Below are 24,236 nucleotides of genomic sequence, written 5' to 3' on the forward strand. Positions count from 1 at the left end.
TCCTTCATCCACCTAGGACTACCACCTGTCTATGATATGTGCGACGCCTTCGAGTGCTAGTACAAGTAGCAGAATCTGCCACGTTTGAAAATTTTATAATATAATGAAAATATCATTGTATCATTTCGGAATGTGTAACTCATCGCGCACGATTTCTTCTTCATAGCGAATTTCTCCGTCGTAGTCATAAGATCAAACTCTGCCGATTTTGATTTCGTCGAAGTCGGGAATGGTGATGGCGACGTCGTGTTCGATCTTATCTGCACACACCCAGAGGTTGTGCTGAAATTCCTCGACCGATCTGCATGTTCTTGTTGGTGATGATTGAGGCATCCATTCACATTGTGCAGGGTTTCGGTGTATTGATGCATTTTCGCTTCAAACATGGCAAGTCGGTGCGGCATAACTTGTCTCAAAGAACTCGACAGACCGACCCCTCTTTCGTTTTCTGTGTTGAGTAAAGTGTGTTTGTGTGTTCAGTAGGTCTAGCCAGTGGTAGTTCATATTAACGTGTGAAAGAGGTAGACAAGACAGAGAAATGATTCAACGGGACCACCACTGCACTCGAAATCGGCTTATTTTCAAAGCAGAGCGTTAATATAACAAACCAGCGCACCACGTGGGACCAGGAATTTCACATGTTAGAATATTTCAGGTTAATCTTCCAAAAAACAAACTTTACAATCGCCTAGTAAAAATGATGCGTGGCTGGGTCAATTCTGTTGCCGTTTGATACCGAAAGTTTCGATGATTTTTCTGGTCAGCTGATCAGTTTTATTTGAAAGTATGTTTGAGGAAAAAGCGGCATGCAACTGCATTGATAGCACTACTCTTTAGTGTTTGAATCTTTGTCGGTGACCTCTTGTTTTCCAAAAGTGTTGACGCACCAGCCACTTTGGCCGACTTAGTGCTCTGCGCTTGAAACGTGAAGCTCCGAGCGCGTGGCTTCTGGTAGTTAGGCTGTGTGGGTGAGAGCTCTTGTGACATCTGGTCACTGCATCCAGTAGACGGTCTTTGAGTCTGCTTCATGGTGGAAACGCTGGAGCGCTGTATGCCATGGTTTCAAAACACTGCACCTTATGTGCCGTGCTACGCGAAGTGGCAGGAGCTAGCAGGCGTGCGTTAACGATTGCAGCGCACCGCCGGATCCACCGAGAACCACGAACAGACTGACCCTTTACATGGTGCATTGGCGGTCTTTCGAGAACGCACTTGCCCTCACTTTCACCGCCACCAGCCACACGGTCAGAGCATGGCATTGCAATCGCCGAACATTGTACAGTGGCGGCCACTCTTAGGGTGAACACGGCGCAGCATGGCCGCGTTCAGCGGAGCGCCAGTGCGGCCGCGCATAGAAGCGCATGCGCTCGGGGACGCGCGGGAGTGCACGAGGGCTACTGTGCGTAGTCTTCCAGATCGCTCGAGCGCGTGGCTCCGATGTATTGAGGCGTCGCTCTTGCTTAGCTGCAGTACAGCAAGAGCGGCACGCTCGTGTGCGCCTCTGCCACTTGAATTCAATGTGCGGCCACGCCGGATAGTCCTGCGCTCCGAAGAGCGCTGCCACACTGAGCCGTGTTCACCCTAAGAGTGGACGGCACTGTACATCTTTGCAGATGGCGGGCAAAGAGTGCACAACGCGAGTTCTCCACTGTAAACTTGGATGCATGCGTAATATTTAGCCCAGACCGCATATTCTTGGTTGATTTTTTGGAATCTAGCCTGGCAGGCACTTACAAAAGTGTCTGGCGCAGAAAAAAATGCTGTGTACCGGCATTCTTTCGATTATGCTTTTTCTGCGCGTAATTCTGAGATGCATTCGTTTCCACTTGCTCGGTATCTCTTTCGGCACGCACATCGCCAACCATTTCTGCGCATAACATGCTCCTCGTAACCAGCACTGATCAATCTAACGACTATGACGTTTAAAATTTAGCTATGTTTCTGCAGACTACTTCGACAAGCCGAGCGCCGGCAAGAGTAGGCTATGCTATTTTTCAAGGTATTCCAGTACACGGAAGAGCAGTTGCGGGGCCTTGCCGACCGCGGATTGTGCGCCCCGCAAGCATGCTCTTATTCACGTGTTACTGCCAAATCCATTTATGCTGTCTTGTAGTCCGCGATAAGACCGCATAAAAGGGCATGACCTACCTTTGCCTGCGCGCCGCCTTGTCGTCGTCATGTCCCGAAAATATTAGCCAAATTTTTCAGCGATCAGGCAATTAGACTGATAAGCGCTGGTTACGAGGAGTACGTTCTGCGCAGTCCAGCGAAGAAGTTCGCTAGTGATGTACGCACCGGCACTCCGACGTTGCAGCCTGAGGAGTAAACTGATGCCGAGAAACCGACTGCGTCTCGATAGCTTATGCCCGGGAAATTGTGCATAATTTTAAGAATGTCAATGGAAGGTACGGCTTAATTTTTTTTCTGAGGCTAGATAGCAAAATCTCGATCCATATTCTGTTTGGGTATACGATTACGCACGCATCGGTTACAGTGTACAACTTCCGTTACGTACCATCTGCCTCCGTCACCTGGAAAGATGTGCACTGCTCGGTGATTCAAAACGCCAGACTCTGACAGCGTGGCTGCTGGCGGTCAGGGCGTGAGCGTTCGGGCGCACGGTGACTGCATCAGGAAAATGGTCGTTCAGTCTTTGGTTCTGGACGGATCCGGTGTAGTGCTGAATTCTTAGCGCACGCCCGCAAGCTCCAGCCGTTTCCCACGGCATGGTACATGTGCGAGGTGTACTCAAGCCATGGCAACAGCACTCCGCCGGTGCCACAAAGAACCACATATTGAACGGCTGTATACCGGATGTGACACGAGCTCTCACGCACGCCGAACCGCTACCAGCCAGGCGCTCCGCGCATCGCGTTTCATTCGTAGAGCTCTTTGCACCGGCCAAGCTGGCCGATGCGCTTTTGAGTGCACTTTTCGAACGTGATTGGTTGCTCACAAGCGTTCATTTACATATTGATGGGCATTGTTGGAATTGTTTGCATGCCACTTTTTTCACTAAAACAATACTTCAAACTCAAAGGGATCATTTAAGCAGAAAATTCGTCGAATCTTTCCATATCAACAAATGAAAGGACGACTGCATCAGTGAAGCATCACATGCACTCGCCGATTCTAATGCTTCTTTCAAAGTAGGTTTCTAACTTCGTATAAGCGAAAGTCATCGTTACACGTGGTAAGCTGGTATGTCCGCATATAAACGCCGATTTTCAAAACTCTAATTGCGAATGCATCGGCGGTGCTGTCGCGTCGTTTCTGCCTTTTTTCATGCATGTGTCGGCTTCTCGTGTGTGTGTACACGATATCTCGTTCAGTCACTGGTGCCTTTTAGAGATCAACAAGTGAATTCCATGCAGCTCTTTTACGGTCATGAGGTGATGGCGCAGACGCCATCACCTTCGTAGCGATGGGCCTAAGTTTGAATTTGTCATTCGGATTTGGGGACCGGTTCTCGTTTATGCACTGAACAGTTGCATCGTCGTCAAACGTTACGTCAATTATTTACTTCATCGGAATTGGTTTGCGTCGCACGTCAGAGTTGTAGATCGTCCATAGCATTGTCATATCCTAAAACGTTGATGGTTGAACCGTTCCTTTATTCGGATGTTCCAAAATTTTACAGCTAGCTGCTTGCCGAATTTTTCATTGGGTCTTTCATGGTATATAATTTCCAACTAGGCAATCAACAACTGCGTGCTTCACTCTGCCATTGTCAGTTAAACGTGCAAGAGCATCAACATGCCAAAACGTGCATGATGTGACTGGAGGGGTTTGTGGTGGCGGGTCATGATCATAACCAGCAAAACCATGCAGACTGGCGGGAATACTCTTCATTATGGCGCAAGTAATGTGTTACCCTATGTATTTGATGTTGCATTGTATGTCACTTTATATGCTCCTGCGGGGAACGTAAGCACGGCCACTGCTTAGAATATAAAGCGACATGTAGTGCACACGTCGATTGAAGTCTTTTTATTTGCTGGCGAAGTCTGTGAGCTTCTAGAGTGCGTATAGATTGCTAATTGAGGAGTGATAGCTGGGCGCTGTTTCTGGTGCTCGATTTGACAGCTGCTCCTCGTATGTATTGTCACGTAGATGTGACGCCACTCCTAAGACGGGAGACTGGGAGGCTCGTGAAATAGAAGAGAATCCGTTTATTAGGCGGACTTGTGCCCCATAAGGAAAACTGCACACGTCGGGTTTGGGGGCAGCGAACAACGTGCTCGGCCACCGTAGGAGGACAGAATACCTGCTATAATAACCCGGCTTCAATTTTAAGACTGCATCGAACATTCGGGATAGGCCCCCAAAAGCAGCTAGTGCCTTGGCCAGCAGTCTGGGCCTATCTTGTTGCCAACGTATGAGGCCACGCTCATCCCAGATAATCGCGACGCGTCTCGTGTCGTGATCAGAGACAAGTCCGCGTGTAGGTGGTTATCGGCTTTTTTGAGCATTTTTTTCCAGAGCCGTTTTATGTATACATGCGAACCTTGCGTTTAGGTGATGAAAATGCGGCTACTACATTGTTTCACCAAGTGTTTCGATTACAGCAGCCACTCTACAAAAGAGCTATATTTCATTTCCAGTCCTTGTTAGTGCAGCTTCAATGAAAGAGAAAGAATGCTCTGAAATACTGAGTCTTGCGTTAACTTGTTTTTATTTCCTGTTTTACAATGTCCCTGCTTAGTACTTCTATGCATTTTACTGACTAGTTGTACGCCTCAGCTATCATTTTTGTATCTCCTTTTGTTTGGCTAAGGCAACGTGTCACTGCATAGTTTGTTAGAGGGACTATCGATGTATGTAGTACTTGCTGTTCTAATATTTAGTACGGACAAATGTCTTTTCAGTGCACAACGCTTTCCATTGCTACGTCGCTTCTGTATTTGTGTGCTGATTGTATAGGTTGGCGACAGTAGCCTGCGCAAAGGGGCAGTTGTGCTGTTTTGTTTATTTGCTTTCTGATATGTCGGGTGTTGTCGTCGGCCCGTAGACGTACGCGTGGGTCGCGGTAGTCCAAAAGACAGCCTCGAACAGTTAAATCAAAGATTATTCCTATATGGGTGGAGGCGGCAGCCGAACTGCCAGGCGGAAACGATCGGTGAAGTTGTTTCTGCAACCGTCTCTCCGCAAGTTCGGAGGCTCGCTCGGGAAACGGGGAGTGCTTGGGACACTTTTTCTGATGTAGCAACCACATAATTACTGGAGCAACCATTTCTGCATAAGTGACTTGTGCGTCACCGCAGCCATACAAACTGTCGGTGTCGTAGAGGCATCGAGTCGCTTAGAAAAACATCCACAACGCTCGAACTCCTTCCCTGGCAATTCTTAATGGAACACAGGAAAAGCCATCGTTCCCGCCTGCTTGACCATCGGAATCTAAATTTGAGGCGAGCGACCAACGAGGTTGACAAAATGTGTGCGCTTTCAATCACTATTGCCACTTACGAGCTTTTTGTGCCATCGAGTCTGTCTATATTAACTTCGGCACTGTTGCTGACTTGTCGGGTCTTCTCCGTAACGAAACCGAAAGGGAACTGCATCAGAAAGCGTCGCATATAGCTTCAGGTTTCACTAGCCTGAAGTCATATGCGAATTTTGCTGCGGGTGGTGGCTACAGTAAAAGGACAAGCAACACAACACGTCCACAATAGTTGCATATTAGGCAGGTTGCCTACAGGACGTCTTGTGTAGCTCGGCGCCATTCTGTAAAGGCCAACGTTCGGTGGGTATCTACCCAATTGGTGCTTGTCTTCTCAAACGTCCATCTACATTAAGTCCTGCTGTAGCCACCGGCACCACACGAATTGTGTGGCAATGTGTGTCCTTAGCTAACACTAGACAAGCTTTAGCGGACAACAGGAAGGGCTTAACTCTTGAGTTCTCTTGCATTTTCATCGGAGCAGGCTCCATTCCGAAGGCCAATGTGCTCCCTGCCATCTTACGCGCATGCGAAACGGCATTGAGGATCCTTAATGCTTAGTTTTTCCTGCATTAAATTTTCCTAGTTATCGATTAGGAGCCCAGTGCGTCCTGGCCATGCCACGGCACGTGCGCTTCTCTTCATATCGTTCCACTCATGTCCACTCTTGTTATAGTAGTGCTCTTGCAGTTCGTATCCTTCCACGACGGGCGCGTTGTATTGTCATGATCACTCTTGGCCTCCATTTTTGGTCTTCAAGCCTAGTCTTCTATAATCATGACATTAAGAAGATCGTGCATGGATCAGCTGTGGCCTTTGCGCAGAACGGATTGGTTCGTAGTCAACATTGATTGCTCTTACGCTCCTTATTTAACGACATCTTCATGAGGTGTTTCAGATCCCGATGGCCTTACTAGTGTGCTGACCATAAGATAACTGCAATGTGGCTCCTGCATGGGCCCCACTCGTCCAAGATCCGATGTTCCAGTCCTCTCTTCTGCTCTTGAAGCCTTGTTCAAGCAAGGTACAGCCGTCATTTCCAGCGTCAAACGTGCACGAGACAAAGTGCGCTACAGGTCTTCATGACTAATGTCTGCCTCGCGTGTCGTTTCAGGTTCCCAACGCACGGATCTGGTTCAACCCTCAACCGCCTGCAGCATTCGCACCAGTAGCGTTGACATCCGTCCACGCCCGTCGCACTTCCTTACTGGCGAAGATATTCCGCCTGGATAACATCGACTTCGTGTTGCCTTCCGTGAGAACAATACTGTGAGTGAGACGGGGAATCGCTTCCCGAGTACCACAAAAAAAGGAAATGTCTGATTGGTTTCGCACCTGGATATTACATGACACTCTGCCCAGTGGCTTGGCGGCTGTAGCGTTCAAAGATAAGCATAAAGCAATGGCGCCATTTAGGTGGGAGCGAAGCAAAAAGAAACCTCTCTAGTCATAAATTTAGGTGCATTTTATGGAAAGCCTCTTGGTCCAATTTATTCTGCAGCCCCAAAGCAAAGAATAGCATATCAAGTCATCATGTCTCAATTTTGGAACATAGGATTCTGTCTTATCATTTACACCCGGTAACACACTTGTCGTTGCAGCTTTTCAATGTGGCCGAGTCTCCTGAACCAGGAACCACGGACGAGCTTTATCGTCGGTGATTCGGCGACGACTACTCAAAGAGCCATCGCTGTGGAGCGGCGTAAAACTGCCAGGTGAGCCCACAACAAGCTAAACACGACGGCTGTGTTCACGGAATATTGCCAGCCACTGCAGTTTCGCAGCCCCACCAAAAAGTGCTTACGTAACCAGTACTCGCCGGTGCTTCCCAGTACCAGTGTTTACGGTCTCATTTTCCACAAATACCTGCGATTTATGCTTCGGCTGCTTATCTGGGAATGATACCATTAGTTTATCTGCGTGCACTTCTATTCTGTGCTTTTCGCGGCTTTCATTCCGTTGACCAGCAATTCCGCTGCATTGTGGGATGACCAAGTCGTACAGGCACGCACTCTGCCTGCAGGTCTGATGGCTAAGACTGTGTGCGTACACCGATATGGTTGCGCTCAGCGTTTTGTGTGTGGCACGTAATAGAACTTCTAATACGAAATGTCTTTAACTCCTTCGCAACATATCAATATCGAGCGCAGGAGTACATCTGGAGCCAAATGTTTGCGACAAAACGGAAACTCTAGTTAGTTGTTCTTGAGTCATGACCTATAGAATTGCACAGCGCGGAATACAGGACGAAACACTTGACGAAGCACACACGGACAGCGCTGTCCACTTGAACCTCTTGAAGTGTTTCCTCCTGTATTCCGCGCTGTGCAATGCCATTCGTTACAAATGTTTACAAGGCTGATTCCTCGAATTTCGCTGCTCATTAACTCCGTACGTCGCAACAGCTGCCGAAGATAAAAATTACCTACGTGGCCATATGCTCCCATGATGTTTGGTAATTCAGCTGTCCCATGTTCCTGTATGTATCTTATGCGTATGTGCGACGTCTAAACGTGAAATCTTTGCTATGCTATCGTTACAGCTTCTGAACCTTCGATCGGACCTGGTGCACTCGGTGTACGACGGTGGATGGTTTTTAACGTCCAGCACATGCCTTTGAGATGGGCGCTATTCCAGATGTTCCTGCAGCCCCAGTGCACCTTGACCCTTAAAGATTCGGCTTGATGTTCCCTTATCACTTTCTTGCGTACTCTGGAATGCGTCGTGCAGGGAAGCCAATCACTGCAGCGTGCCCTTCCGTCTTCACTCCATGTAAGAACTGTTCCACTGTGCTTCTGGTCAGCACTCTGAGGACCACTAGCGGATATACAACTGTCGATGGACTGCTGCTTTTACTGCCTACGTGCACTTATAATCCGATTCCTGCTTGCACCTTGTACTACCACCTGTCTATGAAATGTACGATGCCTTCGCGTTGGGCATTCATAACCGTCAGGTACGGAACAATTCGAAGAGTAGTACAACAGGTGGCAGAATCTGCCACATTTCAAAATATTTATACGCTGTTGAGCCCCTATATGGTGCGTCTAGTGTTCTTGACGACTATGTCGAATATGAAACTATCATTGTATAATTTAGAAATGTTCAACTCATGGCGCACGATTTCCCCGTCATAGTGAATTTCGCCACAAATAGGGTGTGTCCAGATAAGATCTAACAACCTTGATTTTGATTTCATCAATATCGGGAATGGTGACCGGGACCTCGTGTTCGATTTTATCTGCACACCCCCAGAAGATGTGCTAAAATTCCTCGACCGAACTGCATGTTCTTGTTGGTGATGATTGAGGCATCCATTCACATTGTGCAGGGTTTCGGCGTATTGATGCTTTTTCGCGTCAAACATGGCAAGTCGGTGCGGCTTTACCTTGTCTCAAAGAACTCGACAGACCGACCCCTCTTTCGTTTTCTGTGTTGAGTAAAGTGTGTTTGTGTGTTCAGTAGGTCTAGCCAGTGGCAGTTCATCTTAACGTGTGAAAGAGGTAGACAAGACAGAGAAATGATTCAACGGGACCACCACTGCACGCGAAATCGGCTTATTTTCAAAGCAGAGCGTTAATATAACAAACCAGCGCACCACGTGGGACCAGGAATTTCACATGTTAGAATATTTCAGGTTAATCTTCCAAAAAACAAACTTTACAATCGCCTAGTACAAATGATGCGTGGCTGGGTCAATTCTGTTGCCGTTTGATACCGAAAGTTTCGATGATTTTTCTGGTCAGCTGATCCGTTTTATTTGAAAGTATGTTTGAGGAAAAAGCGGCATGCAGCTGCATTGATAGCACTGCTCTTTAGTGTTTGAATCTTTGTCGGTGACCTCTTGTTTTCCAAAAGTGTTGACGCACCAGCCACTTTGGCCGACTTAGTGCTCTGCGTTTGAAACGTGAAAGCTCCGAGCGCGTGGCTTCTCGGTAGTTAGGCTGTGTGGGTGAGAGCTCTTGTGACATCTGGTCACTGCATCCAGTAGACGGTCTTTAAGTCTGCTTCATGGTGGAAACGCTGGAGCGCTGTATGCCATGGTTTCAAAACACTGCAGCTTATGTGCCGTGCTACGCGAAGTGGCAGGAGCTAGCAGGCGTGCGTTAACGATTGCAGCACACCGCGGGATCCACCGAGAACCACGAACAGACTGACCCTTTACATGGTGCATTGGCGGTCTTTCGAGAACGCACTTGCCCTCACTTTCACCACCACAAGCCACACGGTCAGAGCATGGCATTGCAATCTCCGAACATTGTGCAGTGGCGCCCACTCTTAGGGTGAACACGGCGCAGCATGGCCGCGTTCAGCGGAGCGCCAGTGCGGCCGCGCATAGATGCGCATGCGCCCGGGGACGCGCGGGAGTGCACGAGGGCTACTGTGCGTAGTCTTCCACATCGCTCGAGCGCGTGGCTCCGTTGTATTGAGGCGTCGCTCTTGCTTAGCTGCAGTACAGCAAGAGCGGCACGCTCGTGTGCGCCTCTGCCACCTGAATTCAATGTGCGGCCACGCCGGATAATCCTGCGCTCCGAAGAGTGCTGCCACACTGAGCCGTGTTCACCCTAAGAGTGGACGGCACTGTACATCTTTGCAGATGGCGGGCAAAGAGTGCACAACGCGAGTTCTCCACTGTAAACTTGGATGCATGCGTAATATTTAGCCCAGACCGCATATTCTTGGTTGATATTTTGGAATCTAGCCTGGCAGGCACTTACAAAAGTGCCTGGCGCAGAAAAAAATGCTGTGTACCGGCATTCTTTCGATTATGCTTTTTCTGCGCGTAATTGCTTCTGAGATGCATTCGTTTCCAATTGTTCGGTGTCTCTTTCGGCACGCACATCGCCAACCATTTCTGCGCATGACATGCTCATCGTAACCAGCACTGATCAATCTAACGATCATGACGTTTAAAATTTAGCTATTTTTCTGCAGACTACTTCGACAAGCCGAGCGCCGGCAAGAGTAGGCTATGCTATTTTTCAAGGTATTTCAGTACACGGAAGAGCAGTTGCGGGGCCTTGCCGACCGCGGATTGTGCGCCCCGCAAGGGTGCTCTCATTCACGTGTTACTGCCAAATCCATTTATGCTGTCTTGTAGTCCGCGATAAGACCGCATAAAAGGGCATGACCTACCTTTGCCTGCGCGCCGCCTTGTCGCCGTCAGGTCTCGAAAATATTAGCCAAATTTTTCAGCGATCAGGTCATTAGACTGATAAGCGCTGGTTACGAGGAGTACGTTCTGCGCAGTCCAGCGGAGAAGTTCGCTAGTGATGTACGCACCGGCACTCCGACGTTGCAGCCTGAGGAGTAAACTGATGCCGAGGAACCGACTGCGTCTCGATAGCTTATGCCCGGGAAATGGCGCATAATTTAAAGAATGTCAATTTAAGGTACGGCTTAATTTTTTTCTGAGGCTAGATAACAAAATCTCGATCCATATTCTGTTTGGGTACACGATTACGCACGCATCGATGATTACAGTGTACAACTGCCGTTACGTACCATCTGCCTCCGTCACGTGGAAAGATGTCCACTGCTCGGTGATTCAAAACGCCAGACTCTGACAGCGTGGCTGCTGGCGGTGAGGGCGTGAGCGTTCGGGTGCACGGTGAATGCATCAGGAAAGTGGTCGTTTAGTCTGTGGTTCCGGGCGGATCCGGTGTTCTTAGCGCACGCCCGCAAGCTCCAGCAGTTTCCCACGGCATGTGCGTGGTGTACTGAAGCCATGGCAAGCAGCACTCCGCCGGTGCCACAAAGAACCACATATTGAATGGCTGTATACCGGATGTGACAAGAGCTCTCACGCACGCCGAACCGCTACGAGCCAGGCGCTCCGCGCATCGCGTTTCATTCGTAGAGCACTTTGCACCGGCCAAGCTGGCCGATGCGTTTTTGAGTGCACTTTTCGAACGTGATTGGTCGCTCACAAGCGTTCATTCACATATTAGTTGGCATTGTTAGAAGTGTGGTTGCATGCCACTTTTTTCACTAAAACAATACTTCAAACTCGTAGGGATCATTTAAGCAGAAAAATCGTCGAATCTTTCCATATCAACAAATGAAAGGACTGCATCAGTGAAGCATCATATGCACTCGCCGATTGTAATGTTGCTTTCAAAGTAGGTTTCTAACTTCGTATAAGCGAAAGTCATCGTTACACGTGGTAAGCTGGTGTGTCCGCTTATAAACGCCGATTTTCAAAACTCTAATTGTGAATGCATCGGCGGTCCTGTCGAGCAGTTTCTGCCTTCTTTCATGTATGTGTCGGCTTCTTCTCGTGTGTGTGTGTGTGTACACGATATCTCATTCAGTCACTGGTGCCTTTTAGAGATCAACAAGTGAATTCCATGCCGCTCTTGTTCGGTCATGAGGTGATGGCGCAGACGCAATCCTTCGTAGCGATGGGCCTAAGTTTCAATTTGTCATTCGGATTTGGGGACCGGTTCTCGTTTGTGCACTGAACAGTTGCATCGTCGTCAAACGTTACGTCACTTATTTACTTCATCGGAATTGGTTTGCGTCGCACGTCAGAGTTGTAGATCGTCCATAGCATTGTCATATCCTAAAACGTTGATGGTTGAACCGTTCCTTTATTCGGATGTTCCAAAATCTTACTGCTAGCTGCTTGTCCAGTTTTTCATTGGGTCTTTCGCGGTATATAATTTGCAACTCTACAATCATCTGCGTGCTTTACTCTGCCGTTGTCAGTTAAACGTGCAAGAGCATCAACATGGCAAAACGTGCATGGTGTGACTGGAGGGGTTTGTGGGGGCGGGTCATGATCATAACCAACAAAAACATGCAGACTGGCGGGAATACGCTTCATTATGGCGCAAGTAATGTGTTACCCTATGTATTTGATGTTGCATTGCATGTCGCTTTATATGCTCCTGCGGGGAACGTATGCACGGCCTCTGCTTAGAATATAAAGGGACATGTAGTGCACATGTCGATTCAAGTCTTTTTATTTCCTGGCGAAGCTTCTAGAGTGCATATAGATTGCTAATTGAGGAGTGATGCCTGGGCGCTGTTTCTGGGGCTCGATTTGACAGGCACTCTCCGTATGTATTAAGGTCTCTTGATAATGTTTTCCTATGTTACTTTTCTGAAGGTTTTTCCCCAGCAGCGTCGTGTATAATTTGCTTGCGCACCTTGCGTTTATTTAATGGAAATGCAGTTATTGTATTGTTTCACAAGTGTTTCGCTTACAACAGCCAGTCTACAAAAGGGCTATGCTTTATTTCAAGTGCTTATTAGTGCAGGTTCAATTAATGAAAGAGAAAGAATGCTGTGAAACTGAGTCTTGCGTTAACTTATTTTTATTTCGTGTTGTACAATGTCCCTGCTTAGTACTTTTATGCATTCTACTAACTAGGTCTAGGCCTCTGCTATCGCTTTTGTATTTCCTTTTGTTTTGCTAAGACAACGCGTCACTGCATAGCTTGTTAGAGACTATCGATGTACGTAGTACATTTACCGTTCCTATGTTCCTCTATTACAGCCAAATGTCTTCGTTGTCCACTACGCTTTCATTGCTACGTAGCTTCTGTATTTCTGTCCTGATTGTATAGGTTAACGACAGTAGCCTGCGCAAAGTGGCAGTTGTGCTGTTTTGTTTGTTTGCTTTCCGATGTTGATCCAGTAATTCCTGCATAAGCGAATTGTGTATCATTGATGAAGCTATACAAACTGTCGGTGTCGTCGAGGTTCTGAGTCGCTCAAAACAAAACAAAAAACTTGGACAACGCTCGAACTGCTTCTTTGGCAACTGTGAACGGAACCCAGGAAAAGCCATCGTTACCACCTGCTTCATCAATGTATCTAACTTTAAGGCGAGCGACCAACAAGCTTGACAAGGGGTTCGCGCTTTCAATCACTATTGCCACTTACGAGCTTTCTTGGGCCATCGAGTCTTCCTAGATTAACTTCGGTACGGTTGCTGCCTTGTAGGGTCTTCTCAGTGACGAAACCGAAAGGGCACTGGATTCCGAAGCGTCACTGATGGATTCAGGCTTCATGAACCTGAAGTCATATACAATTTTGGCCGCGGGTTGTGGCTACAGTAAAAGGAGAAGCAGCACAATAGTTATACCTGAGGCAGGTTGCGTACAGGACGTGTTCGGTGGGTATCTACCCAACTGGTGCTTGTCCATCTGCATCAAGTCCTGCTGTAGGCACCAGCTCCACATGTGTCGTGTGGTAATGCGGGTTCTTAGCTAACACGCTTTAGCGGATAATAGGCGGGATTTAAATGCTAAGTTCTGTTGCGTTTTCGTCGGAGAAGGCTCCTTGCCGGATTTCTCGGATGCGAAATGCCATTTTGGAGTCCTAATGCTTAGTTTTTCCTGCATTAAATAATCGTCCTAGGTATCTATTAGGAGCCTAGTGAGTCCTCGCCAAGCCAGGGTACAACCACAGGTGGACTTCTATTCATATCGTTTCACTCATGTTCACTCTTGTTATAGTGTTATTCTTGCAGTCCACGATGGACCTGTTCCATTGCTATGATGGCACTGCCCTCCACTTTTGGCCTACAAGCCTCGTCTTCCGTATTCCTGACATTAAGGAAGATCGTGCATGGATCAGCTGTGGTCTTGGGGGCAGAACGGTTTGCTTCGTAGTCGGCAATGATTGTTCTTACGTTGGAAATGGAGCTGCCTGGCTTGGAGGCACACTCGCTGCCCTGATGCGGGTTCCGTCGGTATGGTCACCTGTTGCTTCCAATGCAACAAGCTGCTGTCACTTTTGCTATCTGGGGATTCGTTTCCCGGTTCGCGGAACATCCCACATCTGGTGATACGCACTACCTATTGCCAGGGATTACCAAGAAACCCCAGAGAAACTGAGAATGCAGCTTTAGGAACGTCACCACAAACTAGATGATTCAGTGCAGCGTTATCGTGGAACGCCAACTGAAAACTGGCCATGCCTCCTGGGTCAGCAGAAGAATTCGGAACCCCCCCAAGCAAGCTTCCTGGGCGCTGCTCTACACACCGTCGGTCGTGTCGCCGTCAAGCTTCTCCAGTCTTTGGGCGACTCGCCTTGGGCAGGTTTCGCGTAAGTCCACGTGCAGTTCTTCTGCCACACCTGACCGAAGACCAAGCGCGCCATGATTACGTCGTCGCCCACCTGAACACCCGCCAATCCAAAATGGTTCGGGATGTGCTAATCAACCTAGCACCAGCCAGCATTCGCCAGGAGCTCAAGAGCGAACTCACCGCCGCCTGCCACTCAAGGAAGATCAGAAGGCCCGAAAAACACGCAGAGTGCAAGCCTTCGCAGTTCCAACGCCACATGAGTGCTCTAACAAGACCTCAGTACGGCATTTCTTCCTGCAAGTGCTATGGCTTCAACGACTGCCTCTATAAGTTGAGGCCTTTCTGCAGGTTCAGCTCTTGTGACCTTCAATAGAACTTGCCGAGGTGGCTGAACGGGTGATCCAAGACTTACAGCCATCACTGTCTAGTCAGCCAAGCTGTCTCTCTGCTGGATACAACAAAAGCTTAAAAACTTAATCCGGGATATCACACAACAGCTCAGTTCCTTTGAACATTGCCTGAATCATCGTCCACCAACGCGCCTCCTGTAACAGTCCGAGCCGTGAGACCGGAGCACTGCCACATAGCAAGTGCCTGTTGAGACCGTCCGATTCTGCAACTGTCGGCGGTGATTCGCCCGACAATGTCGACCGCACTGCGCCGCCGGAAATAAGGACAGCTGCTAGGATACGCAGCTTGTATACGTCGTTGTGAAATTTGTTGCTTCCCGCGATCTCGACCTCAAGGTCCCTGTCCAACCATGTTTTCGGAGCCCAGCGCGACGATGCGGTCTATAATCAAGATGGAGGGCTCCCACCATCTGTACTGCCAAGTTAACAACCTACGCTGTGACCATTTGAATTTCGTCATCTCAGATATCGAGGTACAACCTCCATCCGGACAGCTGCAACAATCTACCCATCCATCAGACAATGAAACGTTCCTTGCGAGGCTAACGCACGACCACCCACGGGCCCAGCAATAAAGCAATCTGCGTGAGAAATTATTCGCCATATCATGTCATCCAAATTTCCCTGTTTTGGTCATGGTCGCAGAGACACCTTCACGTTTATCGTCTCTCTGCTCTTCGCAGATAACAGCTGGCGTAGTCGCCGAGGCTCCGAAAACGAATGACGAGCTGTTGGCAATCCTTAAAAGTGAGTCTTCGCTACAGCTGCAACACGGCACCAAACCTGCGTCAATAACCACCCTAAACTATATGTCCGCAGGACGAACCAGGCCCAATATTCTCCTGTCCTGTCGCCATGCCCTCTTCAAAAAGCTGCACAGCCTAGGCCTTCCCGGCATCCACACCTTTAACGCCTCGTGGCTGAACACTACGTCTGGCACTTCCACGCAGCGTGATCGCCGCACCTGGGCACGCACATTTGCCAGCGCGCCAAGTCAAAGGTACGTCGCTTCACAACGCAATTCGTAACCTCGGCTCTCTGGTCGGTTTCAACACGTTAGAGTTAGCATAGAAGAAAACACACAGCAAAGCGCCTTCTCGTAACTAACCTCATTAAAAATCACACGCACTAGCTAAGGTGTGGCCGACAGTGACAGGGTTGCCAATGGTGGCTACTTTCCGCCAAATTGGCGAATTTGAGAGGCCCGTGGCGACCTAAAATTATGAATGGCGACATGGCGAATTTTTGGCGATTTTCAGCTTAGGTCTCCGCTGAGTTATGCATCCTAAGCACAGTGCCTTCCCAACGAATGAGCGGCACTATTATCTGTATTTTTCTGGGTTTTGAGGTGCACATTACGCGCCGTTCTGTATGTCCGTCCTGTAACTCGTGTGTATCTCCTCAATTCATCTAGATGCTTCTAACTCAATTCATCTAGATTCATTAGATGCTTCAGAGCTTCGCTAAAGTTTCGCTTCTGAAGGCGCTAGATAACGGGTTGGTCGTGTGTTCCGGCCATTTGTTGCGCCAAAGCTCCAACTATTCTGAATAGCTTGGCGACCTATTCACCGCTGCAGTATCCCCTAATCGAGCTCGTATAGCGAAGATGGGCGGATACGCGGGTGTTCGTGCAATAAAAAATATTTATTCCGGCATTTTCTACTGTTCTCGGTGGACGTGTGCAATGAAAACAATTGCTATATAACATTTTACAATGTCTACCTGTTCAATCATAACGCACTGGATTGACGCGCGTAGATATAAGTGATTATATATGAAAGGGACAGTGGCGTCCGGTATCATATTAGTTCACACTGAAAGGCATAAGACTCACTAATGAACGATACCTGTAAAAATTCTGTCTTACTACTTTCAATAAACCTGTTAATCCTTTTTTTCATATGAGGGGATGTAAAGCTGTCTACAAACAACGCCTTCGCGGCTTTCGCCTAAGGTTTACCACACTTTTACCTTTGAAACGAGCGGACAGGGATGGAAGGATATCATGAGCCTTTTATCCTTTCATACTTGCGCCTACGCGCACATCTTGCGGCTAGTCGGAGAACCAGGTGCACCAAGCACTCCCACAGTGAAGGGGCGATGCGCCTGGCATTGAGAAATGTCAATATACTTTAAGGGCTTTTAATGGCACTGTATTCTACGGGGCTATACATCAGTGGAAATTCTTATTACTAGGATATGCCGCACATATCTAGAATGGCGACCTTTTTGGCGAAATTCGTAAAAAAGTGGCGACTTTTGGCGACTTTCTGCTCGTCGTTTGGCGACATTTACTCGAAAGTCAGTGGCAACCCTGGACAGTGACGTGGTCTCGCATGATTGACAGCAGCATTCAGCACTTACAAAAATTTAAAAAGGTTCAAAAAGATTTAAAAGGTGATCAGATGTACAATATTTTACTATGATAAGACGGACTTCCAGAAATTTTGCTTTCATGCCACACCACTGAACGCATGCTTGCACATCGATCGTAGTTATTTTTCATCTCACGAACCTCTCTAGCAACCAGGTGTCTTATGTGAAACTATATGTCGTATCACCAAATGTAAAGGTGCATCCCTGGTCAAAACAATGTCGAGAAACACGAGTACTCATACCCTTCAAATGTTTTCACAATTTTGTATTCATGCACCTGCAACTTTGTGCGATTTAAAGGCGACCAGACGAAATACGAGGCTGTTTTACAGCTCCTACTATGGAAGGCACCAACGGAGACGTTCTTTACAACGCAGCCTTTTTAGTCGCACTGAAGTTTCATGCCAGTACCTTTTCAATTCCCCAAGTGCGACTCAATTCTTAGGAGAGAAAAGGATAGCTTCGTTTTATCTACTAGCAAAAGTTTCAAGGTCATGCGATTGCTTCTGTGCATACAAAAGAACCACAAATTTGTTTTTCACACCGATAAAAGACTGTCTGTGCGGGGTGTTTCTACTCGTATACATTCAACGAGCTTTTGCATATTGGCCTAGATAGTGCCTTTTGTGCCTTCTGGAATCTGTCACCCTAAAGGGCGCTATTTGTGTTGCACAGATTTCAGCTGCTCGATTGAAACAGGATTTAAAGAGAAATGAAATATTTTTACTTGATGAATGAGCTAACCGAAAAGACTGTTCAATATATGTAGAGAGCAACATCCTTAAAACCTATCCCGAATTTTAAATCTGCGCATTCAAAAAATGTGAAAAAATGATATTACTTTATTCCTGTTTTCGCCTGACAGCACAATTTTGCAGGTCATTTACGTACGTGATACCACCGTTCCTCCGAAATTTATGGAGTCTGCAGTCGACCGCACCTCATGAGAAAGTCTATCTTCCTTTCTCTCTGCTACCAGTAGAGCGTACTTGTGGTCGATCTTGGCAGGACAGTGATTTGCGTAAGTGCACCTACATCCGATAAGGATTTCGCTTAAGCATTCACATGCTCCAATTTCAGGCTGAGTAATCAGTCTTCGAATCATGGCGACGTAATATCGGCTAGTACGCTTGCAATATAGCAGTCATTACCTCTAGGTGTCGTATTTGTTGTGGCATGCAACGGCAATCTGAAGGAGTAACGTAAACAACTTACAATGCGAAACGTTTTGATGTGTCCTCTAGAGAGCACTCCACTTCGACCTATCTACACCATTAAGAGGTGGCTTGCATTCCCTTCTAGCTCCCCAACCATCGGATCTGACGCAAGCAAGGAACAATACCGCGGGTCCTTCATGTTCGTAGTCTGGCTCTTGCCCCCCGACAGATCACGTCCTCCGTTAACCATCCTCAGCGGGCTGATAAGGTTCCCTGTTCGCAACGACTGCATTCTTCATAGCCATTTTGCTCGACGACCTGCGCATACTCACGTAAGTGCATTTTATTTCTGTGACGAGTTTTATGGCTGGATATAATTAAGCACTGGCGAGTGTTAACGTTCATGCACCATTCCGCAAAGTCCTGGCCGATTGTCCATTCGACTACTTTCTTATCAGATCATGTTCGAGGCAATTGACGGGTATTTTGTAAACTGCGGGAACACCGACGCCAATGGGTTAGCGATATGGGCAAGCTGATTTGGACCGCAGCGCGAACAACAGATGGGGAGAGATGCCTTTGTGTTAGCGGAAAGGCGTTCATGGGTTTCTAGAACATTACCGGCTAACCCGTGTATCCGTGTTCGGGCACTTACATTTCGGTGCTTTTCGCGGCTTTCATTCCGTTCACCAGCATTCTGGGATGACCAAGTCGTGCACACGCGAGATCTCCGTGCAGGTCTGATTGCTGAGACGGTGTTATACACCGATATGGTTGCGTTCAATGTTTCGTGTGTAGATACAAAATATCTTTCACTACTTCGCAAAAATTGACTATCGAGAGCAGCAGCACGTCTGGAGCCAAATGTTTATAACAAAATGGAAAGCCTGGATAGTTTGGACAGCGCTGTCCGTCTCTGCTTCAAGTGTTTCGTGCTGGATCCCGCGCTATGCAATTCCATACGTTACAAAATGTTTACCCAGGCAGACTCCTCGAATCTTGCTGTTAAGGAACTGCGTAGGTTCCAACAGCTGCCAAAAGGTAAAGTTAGCTGCGTAGGTGTATGCTCCCAGGATAAGTGGTAATTCAGCAGTCTCATGTTCCTGCATGTACCTCGTGTGTCTGCGCGACGTCTAAGCGTGAAATCTTTCCTATCGTTACAGCTTCTGAACCTTCGATCGGACCTGGTGCACTCGCTGTACGATGAAAATGGCCTTCCACGTCCAGCACATGCCGTTGAGATAGCTGCTACTGCAGATGTCCCTGCAGCCGCAGTGTACCTTTACCCTTAAAGATTCCGCTTCACGTTCCCTTATCTCCTCTGAAATTCGTCGTGGAGGGAAGCCAACCAGCGCAGCGTGCCCTTCCGTCTTCACTCCATGTAAGAACTCTGTTCCGTTGTGCTTCCGGTCACATTCTTCCGACCACTAGCGTACCGACAATTGTCGATGGACTGCTGCTGTTCCTGCTGCGTGGGACTTATAATCTGATTCCTTCATCCACCTACGACTACCACCTCTCTATGAAATGTGCAACGCCTTCGCGCTTGTGATTTATGACCTTCCGGTGCAGAGCCATTGGAAGGGTAGTACAACAGGTAGCAGAGGCTGCCACAATTCAAAATATTTATACCTTGTTCAACTGCTATCAGTTGCGTCCAGTGTTCTTGGAGACTATGTCGGATATATTGAAACTATCATTGTATCATTTGGGAATGTGGAACTCATGGCGAACGATTTCTGTCATAGTGAATTTCACGAATAATAGGATGTGTCCATATAGGGCGAAACGCTCCTGACTACAGATTCATCAAAATCGGGAATGGTGACCGGGACCTCATGATCGATCTTATCTGCACACAACCAGTACTTGTGCTCAAATTGCTCGACCACTCTGCATGTTGTTGTTGGTGATGATTAAGGCATCCGTTCACATTATCTAGTGTTTTGGTGTATTGATGCTCTTTCGCGTCAAACATGGCAAGTCGGTGCGGATATACATTTCAAAGAACCTGACAGGTCGACCCCTCTTTTTGTGTGTGTGTGTGTGCGCGTTGAGTACGCCTTACCAGTGGTAGTTCATCTTAACGTGCGAAACACGAAGAAAAAACGAAGAAATAAATGATTGAACAGGACCACCACTGCACTCGCAATCGGCTTATTTTCCCAAGCAGAGCGTAAATATAACAAACCAGCGCACCACGTGTGACCAGGACTTTCACTGATACGAAGTTAGAATCGTTCAGGTTCATCTTCCAAAAAGAAACGTTACAATCGCCTAGTACAAATGATGCGTGCCTGGGTCAATACTCTTGCCGTTTATTGATACCGAAAGTTTGGACGATTTTTCTGGTCAGCTGATGCCTTTGATTTGAAAGTATGTTAGAGGAAAAGCGGCATGCAACTGAATTGATAGCACTGCTCCTTAGTGCTTGAATCTTTGTCGGTGACCTCTTGTTTTTCAAAAGTGTTGACGGACCAGCCACTTTGGCCGACTTAGTGCTCTGCGATGGAAACGTGAAACTCCGAGCGCGTGACTTCTGGTAGTTAGGATGACTGTGTGAGTGAGTGAGAGCTCTCATGTCATATGGTGACTGTATCCAGCAGAGTCTTTAAGTCTCTGTTTCATTGTGGCCACGCTGGAGCGCTGTATGCCATGGTTCCAAAACACTGCAGCTTATGTGCCGTGCTACGCAAAGTGGCAGGAGCTAGCGGGCGTGGGTTAACGATTGCAGCACACCGCCGGATCCCCCGAGAACCACGAACCGACTGACCCTTTACATGGTGCATTCACGGTGCTTCGAGAACGCTCATGCCCTCACTTTCACCACCACCAGCCACATGGTCAGAGTACCCCATTGCAATCGCCGAAGATGTTACAGTGGCGTCCACTCTTAAGGTGAACACGGGGCAGCATGGCCGCGTTCAGCGGAGCGCTAGTGAAGCCGCACATAGAAGCGCAGAAGCGCATGCGCCCGGGCACGCACGGGAGAGCACGGGAGGTACTTTGCGGAGTCTTCCACATCGCTCGAGCGCGTGGCTCCGTAGTATTGAGGCGCCGCTCTTGCTTAGCTGCAGTACAGCAAGAGCGGCGCGCTCATGTGCGTCTGTGCCACATCAATTCAATGTGCGGCCACGCCGGATAATCCTGCGCTCCGAAGAGCGCTGCCACACTGAGCCGTGTTCACCCTAAGAGTGGACGGCACTGTACATCTTTGCGGATGGCGGGCAAAGATTGCACGACGCCAGTTCTCCTCTGTAAACTTGGGTGCATGCCTAATGTTTAGCCCATATTCGTGGTTGATATTTTGCGATCTACCCTGGCACGCACTTTCAAAAGTGTCTGGCGCAGAAAAAAAGCAGTGTACCGGCATTGTTTGGATTATGCTTTCTTCTGTCCGCAATTGCTTCTGAGGCGCATTTGTTTTCACTTGTTCGGCATCTTTCCTTTAGAGGGTGTATGGCCTGAAAGACGGCACGCACATCGCCAACCATTTCTGCGCATAACATGCTCTTCGTAATCAGCACTGATGAATCTAACGACCATGACGTTTAAAATTTAGCTATTTTTCTGCAGACGACTTCGACAAGCCGCTCGCAGGCAAGAGTAGGCTATGCTATTTTTCAAGGCATTTCAGTACACGGAAGTGCAGTTGCGGGGCCTTGCCTACCGCGGACTGTACATGCTCCTCTTAGCGTATTACTGCCAAATCCATCTATGCTGTCTTGCAGTCCCCAATAAGACCGCGTAAAAGGGCATGACCTACCTTTGCCTGCGCGCGGCGTTGTCGCTGTCATGTCCCGAAAATATTAGCGAAATTTTCAGCGAACAGGTCATTAGATTGATAAGCGCTGGTTAAGGTGTACGTTCTGCGCTGTCCAGCGAAGAAGTTCGCTAGTGATGTACGCACCGGCATTCACATTTCGCGGCCTGAGGAGCGAAAGGATGCCGAAGAATGAAATGCGTCTCGATAGCTCAAGCCCGGAAAATAGCGCTTAATCTAAAGAATGTCAATGGAAGGTACGGCTTAATTTTTTTGTGAGTCTAGATAGCAAAATGTCGACCATATTTTGTTTGGGTACACGATTACGCATGTATCGCTTATTACAGTGTACAACTGCCGTTAAGTACCAACTGCCTCCATCACGTGGAAAGATGTCCACTGCTCGGTGATTCAAAACGCGATACTCGGACAGCGTGGCTCGCTGGCCGTGAGGGCGAGAACGTTCGTGGTGCACGGTGGCTGCATCAGGAAAATGGTCCTTCAGTCTGCGGTTCCCTAGGGCAGCGGGGGAGATCCGGTGGAGCGCTGAATTCTTAGCCACGCCCGCATACTCCACCCACGGCATGGCACATGAGCGTGGTGCAGTGAAGCCATGGCAAGCAGCGCTCCGCCGTTGCCACAAAACCACACATTTAACGGCTGTCTACCGGATGTGAGACAAGTGCGCTCGCGAATACCAATCCCCTCACCAGCAGCAGCCACACGCTCCGCACATTGCGTTTCAATCGTAGAGCACTGTACATCGGCCAAGCTGGCCGGTGCCTTTTGGAACATACTTTTAGAACGCAATTGGTCGCTCACAAGCGTTCATTCACATAATAATGGGCATTGCTAGAAGTGTGGTTACATGCCACTCTTCATCGAAAAAATACTTCAAAATCAGATAATTTAAGCAGAAAAATCGTCGAATATTTCTGTATGAACAAATGAAAGGAGGACTATCAGCGAAGGATCATATGCACTCGCCGATTGTAATGCTTCTTTCAAATTAAATGTTCCTAACATCGTATCAGTCAGTCATTCTCACACGTACGTGCATAAATGCTGCATTTTGCAAAATACGCTAATTGTGAATTCATCGGTGGTCCTGTTGGCTTCTCCACGTGTTTGTGTGTGTGTGTGTGTGTGTGTGTGCGTGTACAATACCTCATGCACTCACAGGTCCACTTTAGCGATTAACAAGTGAACTCCATGCTGCTCTTGTTCGGTCATGAGGTGATGGCGCAGACGCAGTCCTTTGTAGCGATGCGCCTAAGTTTCCATTTCTCATTCACAATTGGGGACCGGTTGTGAATTGTACAGTGAACAGCGGCATCGTCGTCAAACGTTACTGGCGACCGGACAAGTCTTTACTTCGTCGGAATCGGTTTGATTCGGACGTCAGAGTTGTAGATCGTCCATAGCGTTCTCATATCCTCCAACGTTGATGGTTGAACCATTCCTTCTTTAAGCTGATCGTCCAAAATGTTATTTCTAGCTGCCTGTCCAGTTTTTCATTGGGTAGTCGCTGGTATACAATTTCCAACTCGGCAATGAACTGCGTGCTTTACTCTGCCATTGTCAGTTAAACGTGCAAGAGCATCAACATGCCAAAACGTGCATGATGTGAATGGAGGGGTTTGTGGGGGTGGGTCATAATCATAACCAACAAAAGCATGCAGACTGGCGGGAATACCCTTCATTATGGCGCAAGTAATGTGTTACCTTATGTGGCCTTGTGGGCAGAATGGTCTGCTTCGCAGTCGGCAATAATTGTTCTTACGTTGGAAATGGAGCTGCCTGGCTTGGAGGCACACTCGCTGCCCTGATGCGGGTTGCGTCGGTATGGTCACCAGTTGCTTCCAATGCAACAAGCTGCTGTCATTTTTGCTATCTCGGGATTCGTTTCCCGGTTCCAGGAACATCCCAAATCTGGTGATACGCACTACCTATTGCCAGGGACTACCAAGAAACCCCAGAGAAACTGAGACAGCAGCTCTAGGAACACCACCACGAACTCGATGATTCGGTGCAGCATCATCGTGGAAC

General features: G+C 48.1%; 2 long non-coding RNA genes across 5 annotated transcripts in view; one reads left to right on the forward strand and one right to left on the reverse strand.

Annotated features, from left to right (window-relative positions):
- LOC119401870 (uncharacterized) overlaps positions 1 to 24,236 on the forward strand; it is a 62,629-nt gene that overhangs the window by 34,114 nt on the left and 4,279 nt on the right. Inside the window, exon 5 of one of the 2 annotated variants that reach the window (XR_007417104.1) lies at positions 19,670 to 19,741. The exons of the other annotated variant lie outside the window; for it this stretch is intronic. This is a non-coding gene — a long non-coding RNA (uncharacterized LOC119401870). Of the gene's footprint in view, positions 1 to 19,669; positions 19,742 to 24,236 lie in introns of those variants that run through there. 2 annotated transcript variants of the gene reach the window in all.
- The window catches only part of LOC125759534 (uncharacterized), a 56,150-nt gene that overhangs the window by 27,501 nt on the left and 4,413 nt on the right, over positions 1 to 24,236 (reverse strand). Inside the window, exon 2 of one of the 3 annotated variants that reach the window (XR_007417107.1) lies at positions 8,101 to 8,206. The exons of the other annotated variants lie outside the window; for them this stretch is intronic. This is a non-coding gene — a long non-coding RNA (uncharacterized LOC125759534). The remainder of the gene's footprint in view (positions 1 to 8,100; positions 8,207 to 24,236) is intronic. 3 annotated transcript variants of the gene reach the window in all.

This window comes from Rhipicephalus sanguineus, chromosome 8, assembly GCF_013339695.2.
Source record: "Rhipicephalus sanguineus isolate Rsan-2018 chromosome 8, BIME_Rsan_1.4, whole genome shotgun sequence".
Taxonomy (NCBI): Eukaryota; Metazoa; Arthropoda; class Arachnida; order Ixodida; family Ixodidae; genus Rhipicephalus; species Rhipicephalus sanguineus.